The 22694-nt window shown below is 33.7% G+C and overlaps 1 long non-coding RNA gene across 3 annotated transcripts; it reads left to right on the plus strand.

Annotated features, from left to right (window-relative positions):
* The first annotated feature begins 76 nt into the window (after positions 1–76).
* On the plus strand, positions 77–19432 carry LOC141543745 (uncharacterized). 3 transcript variants are annotated; one of them, XR_012482508.1, is made up of 4 exons: positions 77–195; positions 7166–7336; positions 12127–12285; positions 18376–19432. It is a non-coding gene; the product is annotated as an uncharacterized LOC141543745 (long non-coding RNA). The 3 variants fall into 3 exon arrangements; XR_012482509.1 differs by lacking the exon at positions 18376–19432 and adding an exon at positions 18200–18365; XR_012482507.1 differs by lacking the exon at positions 18376–19432 and having other exon boundaries at positions 12127–16517.
* The last annotated feature ends 3262 nt before the right edge of the window (positions 19433–22694 follow it).

A 22694-nucleotide genomic window follows, 5' to 3' on the forward strand; every position in this document is an offset into this window, starting at 1 on the left:
GGGGCTCCGCTTCTGCTCGGAAAGTCGCTGGCCGTTTCTTCCTCCTCCTTCCATCAATATCCTTCAAAGCTGAGCAATATAAACAGTTAATCCCTCCTCCCCACTTTTCCATCGCAAGATGTTTGCTGCTTTCCTGCAACCACCAGGCAACCAGATCCTTCCATAAAAGACATGATTACCTCTTACGTTATTAAGGTAAACATTTTTTTTTTTCATTGAGGATTTTTTTTTTCACCCAATGGTGGAGGGAATGACTGTTTTGTATGTATAGTAAAAGAGGCGATGTAGGAAGTTGCATTTGTGCTGTGTGATGAAAAAAGGAATTTAAAAGATTAACTCTAATAAATAAATCCAATAAATAAAGCATTGTTGTTGTTGTTGTTAAAGGAAAAAATACTTTCCCCTGAGCCATTGCGGAGTATATTAAACAAACGTGTCTTTCGTTTTTCTTGGGTTTTGTTTTTTGGTTGTCTTTATTTCGCAAACATCTGGGTAAGGAGTGGTACCAAAGTATGCAAAGTCTCCTTTCTCCTTTCCATCCTTCTTCGTTCCTTCCTTCTCTCCTTCCTTGCGCCCGCCCTTACCTTGTAACAGGGATGTGAGTATGTGGCAGTGACCAGCCGTAAGGCTGTACAACAAAGGAAGAGGTTACCCCGCAGGCTCCCTTGCTGGTGGATTCGCGCATGCTTGGGAGTGGGGCAGAAGCTCGCCCTTCCTTTTCCCCACCTCTTTCTCACATGCTTCCCTGGTTCGTGAGGTACCCTGGCTGCTCTAAGGACTCACAACACATTTTTCCCCAGATATTGAGCTTAGAGGGACACATTTTCTTCTTTCCTTCACTCTGTCAAATCCTTCTCCTGGTGATGAATTAGGATTGCACAAAGATTCCTTATCCACTTCCTGCTCAGAAGTCCTTTCAGTGTGGGGAGGAGCCACAAAAGAAAAAGGAAATTCTTTCTTTCTGAGGGACTAGTGTATCTCTGCTTAAATTTGAATTATCCCTACAAATCACTTTTTAAAAACATCCCCGCCGTGTGTGGGAGCTAAAGACCCCCCTCCTGTCACAAGTTTCTTTCCTTGCTTGGTGAGCCACGAAAGATATTTAACCATTTTCCTGCTGCCAAGAAGGCAAGAGCCACTTCTAGTTTTTGCTTTTTGGTTTTTACCACTCTTCCCAACTATTCTACTTATTCATGATTCGATTGCCTTAGTTTTCAAGCATAGTTTCGTTGCTTTATTAATTATTCTTCTTAATTGATTAGAAAATATTTTTTAAAAATTGGATATGGAGACAAAAAAATTAACAAGTTCTTTGGCATTATATTAATTTCGGCTTTTTTTAAAATTTACCATTATCTATTAAAAACAGGCAAATTATACTTAAGAGAAGGTGTTGAAATCAGACCCATGAAAACTAGAAATTTACAGACTTAATTTTGTTCTAGTTCTGGTTTTTCTATTAGCCAAGCATTAACTTCCTCTTCTTGGGCCTTAATTTCCTTAAGAAGTTAGATATTATAAAGAAAAATTTTAGGATCCCTCCCACCTCTGACTTTTTATATCAAAACTGTTCATTTTCAAAGATTAAACTCACTGGGTGAAGGAGGTGCCAAAATTGTGAGTTCCTATTTTCTTCTGGTTGTTTCTGTGTTTTATATAGTTCATTTTTGGAATTGCATAATCTTATGGATAGATTTGGGCATACATGTGCAGCAATTTTTAAAAAAGATATGTTTTTGATGCCTTTTGTCTTTATAACATATTTGGTCCAAATATATGCCATTAGCTACTTGCAAGTGTTTCCTCTATAATTGTTTTTTCCCTTGAGAAAATTCCTTCCACTGATACAGATCTAGCTGTCATTTGTCCTTCCTTTTTAAAGAGGACCAATTACAACAAGGGTGATGCCTTAACTTGTACATGAAGTAGTCAGCTTCACTCTTTCTTCCAGAATCATTGTGATTCAGTGACAGAAGCCAGCAAAACTGGATAGCCCTGAATATAATGGATGTTTAAGATTGAAGGGTTAACTAAGCCTTAAGTATTTTACAGTGTCTGCTTCAGCCTCTTTCATGGACATGCAATAAATCGTTCTTATCTGCCTATTCCACCAGGCAAAATCTTCACATACTTGAGAGAGATCTCCCCTTAATTCACAGACAGGCTTATTAGATACTCTCAACCAAATGTAGATGCTATGCAACTTATAGCTGTGTCTAGAGACACTATGAGATTTAATCAGTTGCCCAGGGACATGAAAGGATGTTTTCTTATTTCTGAGAGAAAATTAAATTGAAAGTGGGCACCAAGCAATTTTTCCTGCCTCACTCTTCTGCTGCACTATGAGTTCCAGCCAAGTTGGTATTCTTTGTTCCCATTCAACACTTCATCTCTCTTGTTCCTCGCTTTTTCAATTAGTCATTCCCTAATCCTGGAATGCACTCCTCTTTCAACTCCAATTCATAAAATACTTTTCTGTTCTCAAGCACCACCTTCTATATGAAGACTTTTTAAATCTTCACTATTCCCAACTAGTAGCATCCTACCTCCCAAACTATCTTGTATTGAAACAACTTTGTATTTATTCTGTGTATTTATTTGTACATTGTTTTTTCTACATTAAAACCAATGATCTTTGAGAATAGGAAGTGTTTAATTCTTATTTCTTTCTCTATCTTAGTATAATTCTTAGTACAAAGTAGGCATTTGATAAATACTCAATAATTAATTAATTCCTAATTCTATTCACTATATCAGTGTATTGTTATGACAAAGATTTAAAAAGAGGAAAATAATTAAACAAATCCAACCAACATATCCATGGAATCTTGTAGAAGAGATAGTATAGCCATAGTCCTTCATTTCTACAATGGAGGGAATTTTAAAAATTATTTTCTGGGTCCAAACTGATCTTTGTAATTATACAACTATTGAATTTTTGTTGTTGTTGTTGTTATTCTTTCTGTTTGTGTTATACTAGTTGTATATTTTGTTTTTCTAATTCAATTTATGTCACCATCAGTTCATCTAACACCAGAGTTCATTTAATCTCTGAAATCTTCATATCTGTTGTTTCTTATAGTTCTGGAATATTTTATTACATTCATGCACCACATTTTGTTTTACCATTTCTTAGCAAACTGGTATCCACCCCCCAAAAAAAAAGTCTTTACTTACACAAAACATAGTGGTCTGTGAAATTTTTCCTTCCTTCTTTAACTTCCTTGGGATATATTCTTGTTGTAGGATCTTTGGCTCAAAAGGTATAGGTACTTAGCATAATTACAAATTGTTTTCTGGAATATTTGGACCAATTTATAGCTTTACTAACAGTGTATTAATGTGCCTGTTTTCTTGGAGGCCCTCCAATGTTGACTATTTTTATCTTTTTTTTTTCTTCCTGGGTAATATTATATTGATTGTGAAAAATTTAAAACAAACATAAAACATTAATATTACCTTGGGAAGAAAATGAATATTGGACATTTTAATGTGTCTTTTCTCAGTTATCTGAAAGGAGATAGCAAATGTATTGTTTTTAGAATATAGGTCATAGTAAAAGTACAATGTTACCTCTAGGCAACAACTTGGGTTGTTTTTTTTTTTTTTTTCTTTTTTCTTTCTTTTTTTTTTTCTTTTAGTTAACATCAGAACTTTATGGAAATAAAAACTGGTTGGTAGTTTGTAGACTGATTATTATGTATTTTATACCTTTCAGATATCCATTGCTTTCCATTAGCCTTAAAAGATGTTAGTAGGCATTGACTGAAGAGACCTAGATTTTATTTGCTACATTGGATAAAGAAACAGTCCTAGAGTCTGAAAGCTGAGTTCAAATATGGCTTCAGATACTCATTAGCTATTGGGCTAGTCACTTAACATTGGGTTGCCTCAGTTTCCTCATCTGTAAAATATGGATAATGATGACATTTTTTGCCCATGCCTTGGAAAGGTAAATACAATTATTAGAATCCAGTATTTTCACTCCTTCATTATCTCCTTGATTTCTCCCACATAATTAGAGTTCATGAATAATTCTTAGTTGTAGAATCTTTGGCTCAAAAGGTATAGGTATTATGATCACATTTTAGCATGCTGGGCTCAATACATTTGGAGTCTTAGTAACACAACCTACTTTCCAACTATAATCTTGACCAAATTAACATCTTTGGGCTTCAGAATCTTTTTTGCAGTATAAAACTTAAAACTTAACAATGCACTTAAGGACGTGGATCTGCAAGAATTATGCATGTGCGTTTATATAAATTCTCTGAAAAAATTTAGTACTTTTTAGCTTCAGACCAAATTAATATCATTATTATTATTTCTGAAATTTGACCTCAGTTATTTTTACTTCTTCAAGAATCAGCCTTAATGAAGCAGTATTGATAAGTATAAATTAAATATCCAAAGTAGCTTGATAGAACAAGAGAGAGGCAGGGAAATAAAAGACAATGTAAAGCCTATTAGTGATTAAGAATGAATGGATTAAGGAAATATGACGGGTTAGTCTAATGGGAAGAAAAGAGGGATATAGGAGTCAAAGTTTTGGTGATTTTGCCATTAATTTGCTGCATCAGCAATATTTTTTCTGCCTCATTTTCAACATCTATCCCGTGGAAATAATAGTATCAGTGTTGTATATGGGAACAAGCATTGAATTTGGAATCAGAGATTGTGGGTTCTATTCTCTCTTGCTCTTGTATATATTAATTATGTGATCTTGGTCGTCATTTTAGTTTTAATCCTGTTTCTTCATACCCAATTGAGAGATAGAACGTGTACACAAAGAAAATAAATTTTAAAAAAATTACAGAAGGCAAAAAGTGCTAACAATTAGATTCAGAAATGATTAAAAGCACCTAAACTGAGCTTAAGAGATTAGGGAGTGTATTACAATAGGTCTAACTGTTGATATGTAGGTAGATCTATAAAATAAAGGTGTTGAATAAAGGTAGATTTCTAGGATCTCTTCCAGCTCTAAATTTATGTATTCATTATTTCAACAAACATTTATTAAGCAACTCTTGTGTAATGTGTCAAGTGCTGAGGATGCAAAAACAAACAAACAAATAAACCCCAAACCAAAAAATCCCCAAAGTCCTACTTCTTAGGGAGGTTGACTTCTATTGAGGGATATAATTTATACAATATACTTTGAGAAATTTGAAATCTCTCAGGCAATAAAGGGACATAGGGCTATTGTGGTAACAAAAAATGTAAAAATATAATAGATATGAAAACATTTCAGATTTTGTAGCACTAAAATATAACGTATTCATCTAGAGTTAACCTTTTAACTATCAGGTATTCTCTTGCTTTGTGAAAATTTTTTTCTTTGTTGTTTCTATGTTATTTGTAGAGGTTAAAAGTCTTAATAGTGTACCTTCATGATGGCAAATAATTCTTTCAACTATAAGCTCAATCTATTATCTTATCACTGATAAACAAGTTTTTAAAAATTATTTCCTCAATGATGGTGACACTTCTATCACTTTTCTTCTTTCACATTTCTTCTTTTCCATAGAGCTTCTATTTTTGGTGAGGGGTAAACTAGGCTATCTATATTGGGATTAAATTTTTTTTAATTTTAGTTTAATATCAGTTCTCTAACAGAGATATAATTTGTACATTCACCAATATATATTTGCAAAGAGGTGTGGAATTTTGTAAGGTACAGATATTCTAGACTGTGTTGCACCTGGAAGATGGTACTTTCTTGGAAATTAAATATAGTAAATATTTTTCAATCACAGCAAAAAGAAATATTCATTCATTTTTATTAATGTTTACCCATACATACTGTCTGGCTAAATTAAAATTAAAATTTAATTTGTTTTTATGTAATATGCAGCCTGCAGTCATATGTTCAGAGTTGATTTCACTTATGTATCAACTTAAGCTGCTTCACTTTTTTTTCTTATGATGAGATAAGAATAGTTTCAAAGCAATGGAAAATTAATAGGATAATTCTCAAATATAGTGTGGGGAGCTATCAATTAATATATTTGAAAGTTCTATAACTGGTTGTTCTTTTCCTCCCCTGTCACAAATTATTATCCTTCTATAACTGGATAAATGACTTTAGAAGAGTTAATACGGGGAAAAAAAATTCATATTGTGGCCAGTTAACTAGTATTTATTAAGTGCACATGATATTTTAGGCACTTTCTTAGGTGGTGGGGAGGCAAAGATAAAAGAAACAGTCATTGCCTTTAAGGAGCTTACATTCTATTGAAAACATGTACATATGTAAGACATATATAAAGTAGATAGAAAAAATATGTCACAAACTAGCAGCTTGGAAGGGTATTAGGAAGGTTTTCATTTAGAAAATAATGAATGAGCAGAGCCTTAAAGGAAATGAAGCTGAGTTAAGGAGGAAGAGTGGATTCTAGTTATGGTTGACAAGAAGTACAAAAGCATAGAGAATAATAGAATGTTGTTTGGAAAGATCAAAGAAAAAGCCAATCTGGCTAGATTTTAGATTATGTGGTAGGGACTGGAAAGACAATTTGGGGCCAGCTTATGAAGCATTTATCAAATGCCAAACAGAAGGTTTTATATTTGTTCCTACAGGTAATATGAGGCCCTGGGGCTTTTTTGAGGTAGAGAGTAAAATGGTCAAATATGTGATTTAGGGAAATCATTTTAGAGTCTGTGTGGCTATCATAGGGAAGAGAAAGGCAGAAAGACCAATTAAGGGAATTCTGTAGTGGTTCAGCTGACCGTTAATGAGATATGAATTAGATTTGTAATTATGTAGAGATATGGGAATGAATACACAAGATGTTGTGGAAATAGAAATGACAATATTTGGCAACTCATGTTGATACATGAAGTGCAAGAATGAGGGAGCAACAATGACACTAAGTTTATGAGCATGGGAAAAATAGTGATGTCTTCAACAAAACTAGGAAAGTTTAGAAAAGGGATAGGATTTGGAGGAAAGATAATAAATTCTGTTCTAAACACGTTAATTTTTTAAAGATTAATTTTAATTTTAAAAATTAGGTTATACATGTATGCTCATTTTTAAATCTCTCTATATGAGTCATATTGGGAGAGAAAAATCAGAAAAAAAGAGAAAAACTATGAGAAAAAAAAAAAACAGAAGGGAAAAAAAAAGTCTTCTGAAATGCTTCTATCTGCATTATCTCCACAGTTCTCTCTCTGGATGCAGATGGCATTTTCCACCCTAAGTTTATTGGAATTTCCTTGGATCACTAAATTGCTGAGAAGAGCCAAGTCTATCATAACTGATCATCATACAATCTTTCTATTGCTATGTATGAAGTTTTCCTGCTTCTGTTCACTTCACTCAGCATCAGTTCATGTAAGTATTTTCAGGTTTTTCTAAAATTAGTCTGTTCATCATATTTAATATTCTATTACTTTAACATATTACTATTCAACCATTCTCCAATTGATGAGCATCCCCTCATTTTCCAATTCTTTGCCACTACAAAAAGAGCTGTCATAAGCATTTTTGCACATGTGGGTCCTTTTCCCTCCTTTATGATCTCTTTGGAATACAGACTTAGGAGAGACACTGCAGGATCAAAAACCATGCATAGTTTTGTAGCCTTTTGGACATGATTTCTTGTATCATTCCATTTTTTCCCCCTAATTTTTCCTCTATCGTGCTTAGCTCTTTCTTTTTTTCTTCCAGGATTCTTGTTGGGCTTGGGTCCAATTAGCATTTTCCTTTGAAAGTGGTTTTTTCCCCACATTGTTGTCTTCTTCTGAATTTATGTCTTGGTTTTCCTAGCCACCACAGTCATTTTTGTCAAATTATTTGTTATTTGTAAATTATCCTTATTTCTTTACTTTCAACTTTATATTAAGTTTGGGACCTGCTCATCAAAGGAGGCACTGCCCCATGCTTAAGGGGTTTTTGTTTGTTTGTTTGTTTGTTTTGTTTTGTTTTTTTGTTTTTTTTGTACTATTATTTTCAGAGCTACTTCTGGGGATTAACAAGTTTTTGGATCTTCCAAAGTGCTGTGATCTTGGGAGATATGTGGTAACTGCTTTCCTGGTCTGTATTCTGGTCTTTATCCAGGAGCTGCCCCTGGTTCCCTATAGCCATAAAAAATAGTGCTCTTCTTGGCTCTGGCTAGAGCTATGACTCAGTCCCCTGCTTTCTTGCAGCTACAAAATTTAGTGTTCCCTACAGCCTTAAAACAGAGACCAGGGCTCCAGGCACCCTTGTGACTAATCACCAACACTTCTCTACAGGGAATAGAGTTACCAATCATTGTCTGCTGTACCAATGCCAGCACTGGGTCTCTTGTAATTTTTTTCTGACAATTTTTATAACCCTCTTGCAGACTCTTCAATGAGAGCTTCCAAAGCTGCTGCTACTGCTGTTGCTTCTACAACTGCTATTACCATGTGTGTGTTCTGGACAATGTTTTACTTTGGTTTCAGAGATGTCTCCTGCTGACCTCCCTAAGTTTTCTTAGTTCAGAAAAATGTCTCAAACTGACTTTTTGTTGGCTCTGCCTTCCAGAATTTGATTTGAGGCATTGTTTTAAAGTTGTTTGTTGTTGTGTTGTAGTTTTAGCCATCTTGACTTGGCCCCTGCATAACTCCAACTCTAGGACTTTATCTTCTATGAAACTTCTTGATCTGCCTCTCTCTGAACTTAGACTAGTCCTTCAATACTAGGCAAATAAGCAATTTTTGGACTTGTCTTCAAGCCCTACTTGATGGAACCTACCAGAACTTGTGCTTTGTTTCATTGAGTAAATCTAGAATCTCCCAGAAAATATGTGGCCAAAGTATGTTTAAAAAACAGTTCTTAAAGGAAAAAATCCAAACTATCAATAGCTATATAAAAACATCTTCAAATCATTAATAGTTAAAGTAATGCAAATTAAAACAACTCTAAAGTTTTATCTCACACTTATCAGATAGTGAAAATGACAATTGATAGGCACATTGATGAAAATGAATTTTCAGCCCTTCTAGAGGTATTTTCAAACTGTGTTCCAAATGTCACCAAACTGTGCATACCCTTTAGCTCAATAATGCTGCTTTTAGGTTTATACTTCATAAAGATCAAACAAATTGGAAGAGGACTCATATGTATAAAAATATTTTAGCATTTCTTTTGTAAAAACAAAAGTGTGATCTATCAGTTGGGTAATAACTGAATAAATTATGTAGTTGAGTGTAATAGAATAGTATTGCACTATAAGAAATGACAAAAATGAACAGATTCAAAGAAATATAGAAAGTCTTGTATTCTGGTAAAACTGACAGGTCAATTAGTTTTAATATTAGAATGAAATCCAGTGGTTAACAAGAAGAGATTAATTATTTAGCCATAACAGGAAAAGAGTTTTTAATAAGTGTGGGCACCGAGGATATCCTGAGTATATTTGGTTGAACAAAATTCTCCTCCTGAGTTATTTGTTATAGTTTGCCTGCCAAGCATCAGATCAAGGCTGGAGTTCCATGTCACCATTTCCTTATCAGGAGTTCATAAAGTGTTGTTAGTATTTTGAGCCTTAAGTCAACTAAGTTTAAAAGTTGGTTTCAAAAACTTTTAAGGAAAAACTACCTTAAGTTACATTAGGGAGTGTATGGTTAGGAAATTGCTTCTTTCACACTCTGAACCTTTAAGGTGTTTTAGAAGACCTTACAACACTTAAAGTACTTTGGAGCTATTATTTGTTAACTATGATTTAATGATTAGGAAGAAACAAAAGTATTGTCTAGCAGACTTGAGGGCCCAGTTGAGATTGTGAAACATAAATTTATATTGGATCTCATTAGCACATATTCATGATTTTCTTCTTTTCTTCAGCAATGTGTATGCAAGATTCAAGGTGGTACATGGAGGGAGTGATATAAAGCTGAGGCTTGGTAGAACATAATCAGCAATATAAAGAGATAAGGGATTCAAGAGAAGATGACATTGTATATAGTGAAATTGGTTAACCAAGAGGTCAAGATGGAGGAAGGAGAAGTGTGGGGCTAGTACAGGGACAATGACCTGGCTGAGAATCTTAGGGATTAGAAGATATGGATGGATGAATAACAGCCTAAAGGCAGAGGGAAAGGTGGAAAGATAAGGGAATTTTCAGAGTTCATAAACACAGAGATGGAGTATTTGTACATACACATAGGTTATAGCAAATCAAAGGTATGTTCATCTTTTTGTGTGTCCAAATTTGAATGAAGAAATAGTCATGGGAAATGACTCGATTGAGGAAGGGTGTTTGAGGAAGAATCCATGTTGAAGTTTCCTAGCATCAGGGCAAGAGTCGAGGAAGAGAAAAAAAGTTGTGAATCAGGTACTGAATTATGTGAGGAAGGAAACAGAGTGTCTTTAAGATCCTGACAACAGGACAGATGTTAACTGGGTGGGAGATATTTATTGGACATGGACTTCAAAGGGGAAGAGATTCCTGAGTGATGATAATGGTTAAGAATCTGGAAGTGGCAATGGGGAAGGAGAATGGATAGTTCTCACTTTATACTTTATATAAGTGGACCATTCTACCCATTTCTAAATAAGGCAATTTTAACATAATGAGAATTTGCCTATAGACATGGGGAAGAAAAAGAAAAAGAGAGTTGTTCAACCATGGAGTGAAGGGGTTGGCACAGGGTTCAAGGATATATGACAGCCAGGGAAAGAAAAGTGAGAGCAGGAGGAGGAACACTTGGGGCAGGGACCACATATGGGGTTTAGCAGAATTGGAAGAATATGCAAAGGGACAGAAACATGGGAAACAGATACAGACATGAGAGTGTGAAAAATGATTCATTTATACACCTACTGAACATGAAAAAATGATTCATTTGGAGTCCTACTCTATTCCAATAAGTTTGACATTTTGCACAAATTACATGGAGATAAATAGGAAGGTTCTTATAATGGGCCTTTATATTGGGCCTCAAATTTTAATGTAATATTCACTATATTTTAACTGATCATCAAGCTCATTTTTATAACCACAAGAATGTAACCATATTTTCATCCTATGTTGCTCAAATTCCATGATCAATCTCACTACAAGTGGATGTCTTGATTTTTTAGAACATCTCCAACTTATTTTTGTATCTTCAGATGACAGATCTTTGCCCATGAGCAGGTGACCATCTTATGGCCATCTTAGAACCATTTGATCACCAGAGATGACTCTTATCTTGCCCATCTTAATTTTTGGCTCTTGAACAAGATCCATTCATCAATGAGATTTTATATTTTGCCTTACCTCTTTCACATATTTGGGAACCAAACCCTATAAAAACAAGGCCCTGGGGACCAGGGACATCTCAGATTAAGAGGAAGATTAATTTCATTAGAGAAAACCATGGATCTTTAATAAAGAACTCTGCCTCAGTTTATTTATTGTATTTTATTGTAGATTGAACAGTTTTAAACTCCACAAGAGATTGGGGTGCACATGAGGATTAGGGACAGATACACAGTACCTGATTATGAACAGACAGAAGACAGAGACATAGGGGCCTGATCACATATAGAGTCAGAAAAAGGTCTTTCCTTTGTCACCAGAGGTCTCAAGCCAAGTCTCTGATCCAACAGCAGTGATGTCTTTCAGTATGTTCATTCTTTTACTTATACTTGGAGAGTTTTTAATAGGGAGGTAAGAGTTCACAGAATGCTAAGTGGCAGGAGCAGAGTGCTCTATCTCTAGAATGCACAGTTCTGAATAGTAAAGTTAACATAATTGTTCTTTTGGAATTTCAGAGGACACAGTGGAAGAGATGGGTATTGTTTGGTTGGTAATTGTGCAAAGAGTGGTTGGGGAGGATGGGAATTAAGAATCATGTAGTGGGAAATAAAGTTTAAATGAGGAAGTACAGGGATTCAGATCCAATAGGATTTGAAGGGCATTGACAGATAATAGCTTGATAAAGGTTCTGTGAAAAATTTAGAGATTTTAAAATTTTTTATTACTACTAGGTAAGCGTGAAATCCTTTCAAAGAATTGGACAGTTGAGGCAACAGGGCAAGAACTTGGAGTAGAAGGTGTGATTATTTTCTTCTCCATATCAGACTAAACAATTGATAGAATAGCACCCTCTTCCCATACCTTAACATTAGGGGACCAGTAAGACCTAATGGTGATTCTCTTCTTTGAACAGGAAGCTGGAGACCCGACAAAACTAATTCACAGCAAGATGAAAGGTACTCAGCAAATAAAGAGTTCCTGCTTCTCTACTTCCCATTCCTACCTGAGGCTGGACATGTGGAAATTTAGAAACCCTTCTCCTCCACTTAAAAAATGCCAAATAGAATTTTGAGTAGGTAAATTAATACAAAGTCACACTCATTTTTCCATTCCAAGGAAACTTTGGAAGACAGAAAGAGAGATCTGTGAACATAGGGGTGAAGGATGTCAGGTGTGTGACACAGTGAAAGAGACACTGGTGGCAGCAGAAGCAGCACCAGGAGTCCCCGGGGATAATAAGGGACTGAAGAGCTGATAAGAAAAAGATGCCAAAGGTAACACTGTACTAGCTCTGGCACAGGATTAGGGGGAATTACTCAGTTTTAGATCAGTTCAGATCATGGAGGAGTGATCAGAATCACAAGGGAAGTTATAGTGTAGAATAGGAAGGTATGACCAGATCTTTTCCTGGATCACACAGCATAAAAAACTTATGGACCTCCAATGAACTATGAAAGGAGCAGAAAGATATAAAAGATGAACTCAGACCAGAAACCTCTTCCATCCACCCTTAATTCTAATACAAACTCCAAAATCAATAAATAGTCTAGAAAAAAAAAAATGAGCTAACAACAAAAAAGAACTGGACCATTAAAAGCTATGGTGAACAGAGACCTTAGATTTAGTTTCAGGGAAGAGAGGACATCTGTGATTTGTAACAACCAAAGAGACCACATGGAGTAATGGCTGTGGAGTAATGGGCATTAGCTATGGCTTAGGAGTGAAGAGAAGAGCCCAAGATTGAGCCCAAAACAGACATCAGAAAATAATAGTAAGAATAACCTGAGGCTTGGGATATTGTTTCCCGTACATCAGAACTAGAACTTGATCACCATAATAGCTGCTAAAATAAAATAAAACAAAAAATTTAATAAAAATGAGCAAGCAAAGAAGAAAGAACCCATTAGATAGCTACTATGGTAATAGAAAAGATCAGCATTCATATTCAGAGGAAGATCATTAAAGTAAAAAGCCACTCCTTTTTCAATGAGAAACATCAACTGGGGTCCAAAATGAAAAATATTTCTTAGAAGAACTTAAGAAGGACTTTAAAAATCAAATAAGAAAGATCAAGGAAAAATTAGGGGAAAAAATACGAGAAACACAAGAAAATTATCAAAAGAAAGTCAACAAATGTGAAATAGAATCAGAAATTTAAGAAACAAAATAATTCACTGAAAGCTATAATTAAGTAAATGGAAGTTAATGAAATTCTAAGAAACAAAGAAATAAAACAAAATCAAAAGAATAAAAAATAGAAAACATGTGAAACCTCACAAGAAAAACAACTAATCAGGATACTAGGTAAAATATTATAAAAATAGTTGGACTGCTTGAAAATTATGATAAAAATAATCTTGAATATTACAAGAAATTATCAAGGAAAATTTCCCTGAAATTCTAGAACAAGAAGGCAAAACAGAAATTAAAAACAATCCAATTTATCAACACGTGAAAAAGATCTAGGAGGAAAACTTAGAGGAATAGAGCAGCCAAGTTTCAAAGCATCCAGGTTAAAGAGAAAATAGTGGAAGCAACAGGAAAAAACAATTTAAGTATCATGGAGCTACAATAAGGATTACACTAGACCTAGCAGCTACTTCATTGAATTACTGTAGATTTAAGAATACTATAGTTTTTAGAGCAAAAAAGCTGGAGTTGTAATCAAGTATAACTTACTCAGCAAAGCTAAATATAGTCCTGAATGAAAAAAGGGTCATTTAATGAACTGATAGATTTTCAAATGTTTGTGACAAAAATGGCAGAACTTAGGGAAAATTTGACATATAACATCTAGGAGAAATATAAAAATTAAAGACCAATTATAAGGGACTCAATAAAATTAATCATTTGCTTCTTATATGTGAAAATATTATCAGTTTTTTTATAATTGTCAATTGTATTTGGATAATAAGAAAGATGAGCTTAGCTGAGTATAATAAGGTGGTTTTAGGAAAAAAAAATAAAACTAAGGAGAGACAAAAAGGAACAGTTACCTCATACAAATGAAGCCAAAAAGGGAAAAATTGATATAGAAGTTGGGGCAAGGAGGACAAGTAATGCTGAATGAAACCTTATTCTCAATGGGAATGGGTTAAAAAGGGAACACACACACACACACATATGTATATGTGTGTATATATACATATATATGTGTATATATATACACACAACACATATACACATATGTTTAAAAGTCTTCTAAATTCATAAAGAAATAAGAGGGCAAGGGATAGAATGGGGGAAGATAAGAGAGGAACTTTTAGATGGGTGAGTAGGTGAAGGAATAGGAGGGCAAGATTGCAGGTAGAAGTAAAGCAAAGGAGTAAGTAGGAATAGGAATAGGGTGAGAATATTAGTGAGGAAGAATACAAAGGAGGAAAATATACAATAAGTAATTCTAGCTTAGAATGTGAATGGATTTACTCATAAAATGGAAACTGAAAGAATACTAAAAATTAGAATTCAACAATATGTTGCTATTAGGAAATGTTATAAAAATGAGAGATACACATAAGCATAAAATAAAGGTTAGAAGTAAAATTTATTATGTAAAAAAGCAGGGGGTAGTAATTAAGATTTCAGACAAAGATAAAGCTAAAATTGATTTAATCAAAAGAGAAAAAAAGGGAAACTTCACTGTCAGCCATATTATTCAATATTGCTTTAGACCATTTAAAATAACTAGACAATATAAAAAACATGAGAACATACCTTCCAAAACACGGAATCATATGGATATAGACATAAAACATTTTTATGCAAATAAAGTTAGATCTAAATATTTGAAGTAATTAATATTTATTGTTCATATATAGGTAAAGCCAATATAATAAAAATATAAATTTTATGTAATGCCATACTTATGAAATTATTTTAAAATTATCTTACTGTTAGAAAAAATAATAACAAAGTTTATTTAGAAGACCAGAAGATCAGAAACTTCAAAGAAACTAGGGGAAAAAATGTAAAGAAAGCAGATTCAGTAATGTCAGATCTTAAACCATCTTAAATCTTCAGATGAGAGCATTGTGAAGTGTAAAATGAATAATTTTGATTATTTTAAATTAAAATTTTATTGCATAAAGAATTTAAAACCTATGCAGTTCTGAATTGAAAAAATGAAAAAAATGGAGGGGGATTATTTTCATGAATAATCTCCCAGACAGAATGGAATTGGGTTCGAATATTGCTTTTGTATAGGAAATGATTAGCTGGTTGATTTAGAAACATATGGAAAGACTTGTGAAAGAAGATGCTATCAGCCTTGAGAGAAACAGATGACTAGTGGAAATAAGTATAGTACAATTTTATATATATTAAGTGTATATGTATATATGTGTGTGCAGATATATGTATATATTCATGCTTAATTGTGTCCTTTTTGGGGAGAGGGCAAAATAGGAAGAGGGAAAAAAAAAACCAAGGTAAAAAGTACGCAACAGAGAACAAAAGAATATTTACAAGAAAGCAAAGCTGACAGCTTTGAAAACAATGTGTAGTATTTATCATATAGCTTTTCTTGAAATAAAAATGTATTGCTTTATATTGAATATGTTGTAATTTTCTTATTTTGTACTTAAGTATAAAATAAATTTAAAAATTAAAAAGAAAAAAGAAAAATGCAGACTGAAACAAGTCTTAGAAAAATTCCTAGAAGAGCAAAAGAAAAAGATGAAAAACAGCAAAAAAAAAAAAAAAAAAAAAAAAAAAAAGTCTTTACAAATAAAATGAGTGGTAAAGAAAGAAAAATCTGGGAAAAGAAAAGAGAACTTTTGCAAGAAAATTCTGAAAAGAGAATAACAGGTTATAAAAAAACACACAAAGATCCTTGTTATGAGCCAGAACTCTAAAACAAGGATTCTTACAAGAAGTCAGTGGAATTGATGAGACAATAGTTATCTAGTTTAGCTTGGTGATTAATAGTTCTATAAATTCAGTATGATTGATTTAATCTTACAACAAATAATGGTTTCCTAGTGATGTAATGATTAGTTTATACTCAATATAGAGCATATAAGCTGAGACAAATTCAGCCAGTGCAGGCATGGACAGATTCATTCCATCGTCCAACTTTGTGATGGCTGGAGGCTGAAGTACAAACCCTTGGACTCAGACTCACTTCATCTCACACCACCATGGTAGCCTATCCTCCTGCATTTTCTCCACTGAAACCAAGTCCCCTCTGAAGGCCACAAGAAAGCTAGCTGAGCACTAGGCAAAGGAGACAATAAAGACTTTTGGACTTTAATACCTGGCTATTTTTGTAGTGATTACTCTGCTGAAAAGAAGGCTGCCCTAAGACTTCCAGAAAATCAAACAAAGAACATTACAGATCCTAAAGAAAATATCTCTTTAAAAATCAAAATTGGCTAAATGGCTAAAAAGGTACAAAATCTCCTTGAAGAAAATAACTTCTTAAAAAATAATAGAATAAATAAAAATAAATATAATATATAAATAATAATAAAAATAAATTTAAAAAATAACTTCTTAAAAATTAGACCTCAAGAAACAAAGCAAAATCAAAACACTGAAAAAAATGCAGAATATATCATAGGAAAATCAATTGACTTAGAAAATAAAACAAGGAAAGCCAATAATCTGAAAGACATAATTTTAATAAACCTTGACATATTTCAAGAAATTATAAGGGAAAATGATGAAACATTTCAGAACCAGAGGAAAAATAAAAATTGAATGAGTCCACTAATCATCTCCTCAAAGAAACCCAAAATTAAAAGACCCAAGAATATTATAGCTACATTTCAGGCCTTCAGGTCAAGGAGAAAAATGCTACAAGCAGTCAGAAAGAAAGTATTCATATACTTGGATCCACATGTAGGAGCCACAACAAGGATCACATTAAAATTTAGTACTACCACTTGGTAGGAGCAGAAATTTGGAATATGATATTCTAGAAGACAAAAGAGCTAAGAGTACAACCAAGAATCAGACTCTTGAGGGTCTTCCCCTCCAAGATTTGGTTGTTTATTTATTCTTCTTTCTTTTGGTGAAAATATATCAATCTTTGTCTCAATTATTACCTAACCTGAATGGGTATGGCCTCAGTCAAACTCAGTAAGACCTGTTAAAGACCTTAGCTTAAAAAGCCTAAGATCCAATACCATTTCCAGTTATCCTGATCTATAGCTGATTATTGGACACAGATGGCACAGATGGCATAGATGAAAAAGGGGTGGTGACCTTGCATAGCTTTCCCTCACTTAAATCCAATTCATTTATATGTCATAGAATCACCTACCTGATGTCATATTCTTCTTAGCATAAAAGAAAAAATAATAACAGCAACAACAACTTAGCACAACTAAGCATAATCCTTCAAAGGAAAAAAATGGATACTTAATGAAATAAAAAACTTCCAAACATTCCTAATTAAAATGCCTGTGTTTAAAAATTTGACAAACACAAGTGAGAAATCATAAGGGACTTAGCAAAGTTAAACTGTTTACATTCCCATTTTGGAAGTCAATACATCTAATTTCTATGTATTCTTTTTATTAGGACAGTTAAAAGGAATCAGTTTATAAAGCATGGATATCTCTTATATTGGGATCATCTCATATAAAAGATTTGCAGGGGAGAATTTTTATAATGGAAGGAAAAAATAGGAGAATGGGGAGTGGGCAATGTTTGAAATTCATTCTTTTCTGAACTTGTTTAAGAAAGGAAGAATATGTATACACCCATATATACACATTAATCATGGAGGGAAAAGGCCTAAGAGAAATGAGTATGGGAGTGTTAATAAGAGGGAGAGTGGATTAAGGAAGGCACTGGTCAGAAGCAAAACAGATTTATGGAGAGGACAAGATTCAAAAAAAGAAAGAACAGATGAGAAAACATTGTTTGTCCTTCATTTTCAAAGAAGACCAATGACCACAGGTAATATCTCAACTTGTGCATTGGTTGCATTTAAATGAGCCAGAGTTGCATGAAGTAATTGGACTCCCTTTCTCTTCCAGAGACATCAAAATTCAGTGAGAAGACAAAAGCCAGGACAACTGGCAATGGTCTGGGATGCTATAAATGACCTTGGTATCTTCAGTGTCTGACCAAACTCTCTAAGCCCTTCACAGCACTTTCTTAAGCTACCTTCAAGGCTGTTGGAACTAATTGTTTTATCTGCCCATTCATACAGGAACATCTTTACCTGACTGGAGTTCATATCCCTCCAACTCACCAAAAGTTTGAAACCTGGTAATCACTTTCCAACTTGGTTTCACCTGTCTGCTGAGACAGTTTATTGGGATGTGACTGCTGTACATGTTACAGCTTCTTGAAGTCACAGGTGAGAGTTGGATGAAGATGGAGACCAAAGATGGATGTGAAGCTCTGAAAAAACTTAGCAAGTTCTCACAACAGAGGTTCCAGTCTTCCCTGAACACTCCCTACATTCCTAAGATTATTATAGGATGGGAGGATATATATATGTAATTAGAAGTCATAATTTTGAACATGAATGGGATACAGTCATCCATAAAATGTAAAAGAATAGCAGAATGGATTAGAAAATAGAATCTAATAATATTTTATTTACAAAAAACACACAAAACAACAAAACATACACTGAGTTAAAATAGGGGCGTAGACTAGAATCTATTATACTTTAACAAAAATAAAAAAAGATAGGGATAGTAATCATGATCTCAGATAAAGTAACAGCAAAAATAGATTTAATTAAAAAAGGGAAATAAGAAAATTATATTTTGATAAGTAGCATCATAGACTGGGGCTTCTTAAACTTTTTCCATTGGCAATCTCTTTTTGCCTGAGAAATTTTTATATGATCCTGGCATATTGGTTTGCAAAATAGGTAAACAAATCAAATATTTGCTGATAGTAATTTTGCAACCCCCAAATTCAGTTATGAGACCCCATATAGGATTGTAATGTACATTTTAAGAAAATAAATTAATATCAATCCTAATTACCTGACATATATAATCTAAATACTAAGAGAAAAAGTTAAGTGAGTTATCAGATGAAATAGATAATAGAACAATAAAGTGGGAAACCTGAGTTTACTTCTCACAAATATAACCATAAAATAAACAAGAAAGAAGTAATGAGATGATTATTGAATGAAAATAAAAATGACTATCTTTTTCTCAGCTATACATGGGACCTTCACAAATAGTAGCTGTGTATTAAGGCATAACATCACAAAAGTTACAAATTAAATTTCAAAAGACAAAGTTTTGAGTATTACTAACATATTACTTTCACTTTTCACTATCTCTACTTTGATTTTTAAAATTTCCGTTTTATTAGTCCTGCTGTGATATATTTCCTCATTGTGTTGTCATTATCTTTAAGAGGCATCTTTACAAATATAACAGGAAAAGAATGGGCCACAAGCTAATAATTAGTTATTAATATAGCATTATTATATTAATTCCATTAGAAACAAATTCAGAAAAGCAGAAATATTAAATTTACCATTTTGGGAAAGTAATATTAGAAAATAGGGAAACCACTGCCCAATTAGATTTTTTTTTAACTGAAGCTTTCTCTTTTAATGACTTACACAGATATTTTGAAAATTTTGGCAGTCTCTCTAAAATGTATCATATGCTAAACAAAATGAGTAGAATCAAGAGAACATTGTACACAGTGGCAACAAAATTATCTGATCATCAACTCTGATGGATTTGGCTCTTGCAAGCAATGGGGAGAGTCAGGCCAATTTCATTATATAATGGAGAGAGTCATCTTCATTTGGAGGAAGAAGTGTGAAGACTGAATGTGGATCACAGAATGATGTTTGAACCTTTTTTGTTGTTTGCTTGCTTTTTTCCTTTTTTCTCATTTTTTTCCTTTTTGATATGATTTTTCTTGTGCAGCATGGTAGGTATGGGATATGTGTAGAGGAGTTACACATGTTTAACATTGATGAGGAGTAAACTGAGGTTCTAAACTGAGATAGGTCAGTTCCTTTCCTCCTGGGTCTGATTAGCTCTCTCCTTCCCAAAGTAACCACTAGGTGGGTTTGGTAGCAAATGAATTTGCTACTCGATGTATGGAAACAAAGTCTTTATTGATAATAAAGGGATAGACAGATGTTTGGCCTCCAGGAAGACCAAAAAGCCTGCAAGGGAATGCCAGTAGGCAGGCACAAGGCTGGTATGAACCGAGTACAAGGTTTGGAAGCAAGGTTAAAGTCTGGTTAGTAAAAGGCAGATAGAGGAAGATACACACCAAAAGCAGCAGCAGGGACAGAGAGTCTGTGATGCAAAGCATAGTGCTTGCATGTTTCAACTCTCTGCCAAGGGATGATTCCACTTAGGCTGTTTTTATCTGCTTGAAGGGGCATATGGGTGGAGCCCAGGTTGATTCCTGGAAGGCCAGATTCTTGGCAGGCTTTTCAGATAAGGAAGAAACTGTTTTGGGGAAACCTGAGCAGATAGTTGGGGGTTGAGAAAATCCAAGCCAACTCAGATCTGGTGGGGGCTGGGTACAGCCCAAATTGGCTTGACAAGATCTTGTAATCAAAGATCAGTCCCAAAGGAAGGTGGAGATCAGACAAGGAATCTCAAAGGGGCTATCGCCCCCATCAACATGTATTGGATTGTTTGTTGTCTAAGGAAGGAGGTTGGGGGGAAAGAGGGAAGAAAAACTTGGAACACAGGGTTTTGCAGGGGTGAGTGTCAAAAACTATCCTTGCTTGTATTTTTAAAATTAGAAGCTATTGTTAAAAACCAAAAAAAAAAAAAAATTAAGCTTATTTTAAATTTAAGTTTAAAAATTTATCATACAATTTCTTGACATTAAATAGCATTTAGCATAATTAACTCTACCACTCAGGGTCATTATTGTGAACATCAAACTGTTAGTATTCATTATGTATCTATTAGTTGCCAGATAAGATTTTTTAAATGAAGGAAGCCAAATTACCAATATCAAAAATGAAAAGGATGAATGCATAACCAATGAAGATGAAATTGAAGTGATTATTAGGAGCTATTTGCCCAATTATATTTCAGTAAAATTGAACAAGTCATAAATGAGTTCCCCAAGGAAAAATCAACAACCCAGTACCAGATGGATTTTACAAATGAATTTTACAAAAGATTTAAAGATCAACTCCAATTAATTCTAATATTGTATAAACTATTTGAAAAAATATATGAAATTACCAAATTCCTTCTATGAAACAAATATGACACAGATAGCTGAACCAGAGAGCAAAAACAGAAAGAAAACTATAGAACAATTTCCCTAATAAATATTAATGTAAACATTTTATATATGATACTGTTGCGACCCTGGATATCTTAGAATCAGCAGGAGTCAGGATAAGCAAACGTCTTTATTCTTGGTCTTTTGGGATCACTGTCAGGGGATTAGATATAGGAATCCCCACACCTCCTTTCTCTCTCTCCACCTCCAAATAATGATCCTGCTTGTCCTACTCCATCCTCTGATCTCTTTCCCCCTTCTCTGTCCACACCCACAGACTGAGCCAGCACAGAGTAGTTGAGAAGGATCATCCTCCCTGCAATTGGTAATTAGCCTTAAGTGCTAGTTATCCAACTGCTTCTGCTCAGAGTTTCAGCCCTTTACACAATGCGACCAAGGAGATTACAGCAATAGGTCACAAAGATCACAAGGTGTAATTTATACAGAAATACAAGGCCAGTTCAATATTAAGAAAACTATTAGAAAAAATTAAACACATTAATAACAAAAACCACAAAAATCATATGATTATCTCAATAGATAATCCTTTGACAAAAACAACACCCATTCCTATTTTTTACAATAATAGAAAACATATGAATCAATAGAATTTTATCTGTCCAAAATCAAGAACAAACATTGTCTATAATGGAAATAAAGTAGAAGCCTTTCCAAAAGCTCAGGATGAAGCAAAGACAACCATTATCACCACTATTATTTAGTATTGTAATAGAAAATCTAACTATAGCAATCAGACATTAAAAAAAGAAAGAAATTGGAGGAAAAAAAGGAAAGGCAATGAAGAACAACTTTCTGCAAACAATATGATACTATAATTAGAGAAGTCAGAAGAATCAACTGAAAAATTTAATTGAAACAAACAAGTTTTACAAAGTAGCAGGATAGAAATACATAGAAACCACGCCAGTATTTCTATATGTTACCAACAAAAGCCAGGAAGAAGAAATAGAAAGAAAATCCATTTAAAATAAGTACATGGTATAAAATATTTAAGGATCTTACCTGTCAGGAAATATTGGGAAATATGCGAACAGATTTATAAAATACACTTCACACAAATAAAGAGTCCACATGTGCCATAAAGCTCTCTCCCTATTAGCTCATATTCAGATCTGGGTCACAGTGCTGGGATTGTTATTTGACATGAAAGTTACACTAAAGAATATTTACTTTAAAAAAAGCCAAAGGTGATGCCATAATTTCTTCCTTTGGAAATCCATTTAGTTATCCTTACAACTATTTTCATTCTTTTTTTTT

Source organism: Sminthopsis crassicaudata, chromosome 5 (genome assembly GCF_048593235.1).
Source record: "Sminthopsis crassicaudata isolate SCR6 chromosome 5, ASM4859323v1, whole genome shotgun sequence".
Taxonomy (NCBI): domain Eukaryota; kingdom Metazoa; phylum Chordata; class Mammalia; order Dasyuromorphia; family Dasyuridae; genus Sminthopsis; species Sminthopsis crassicaudata.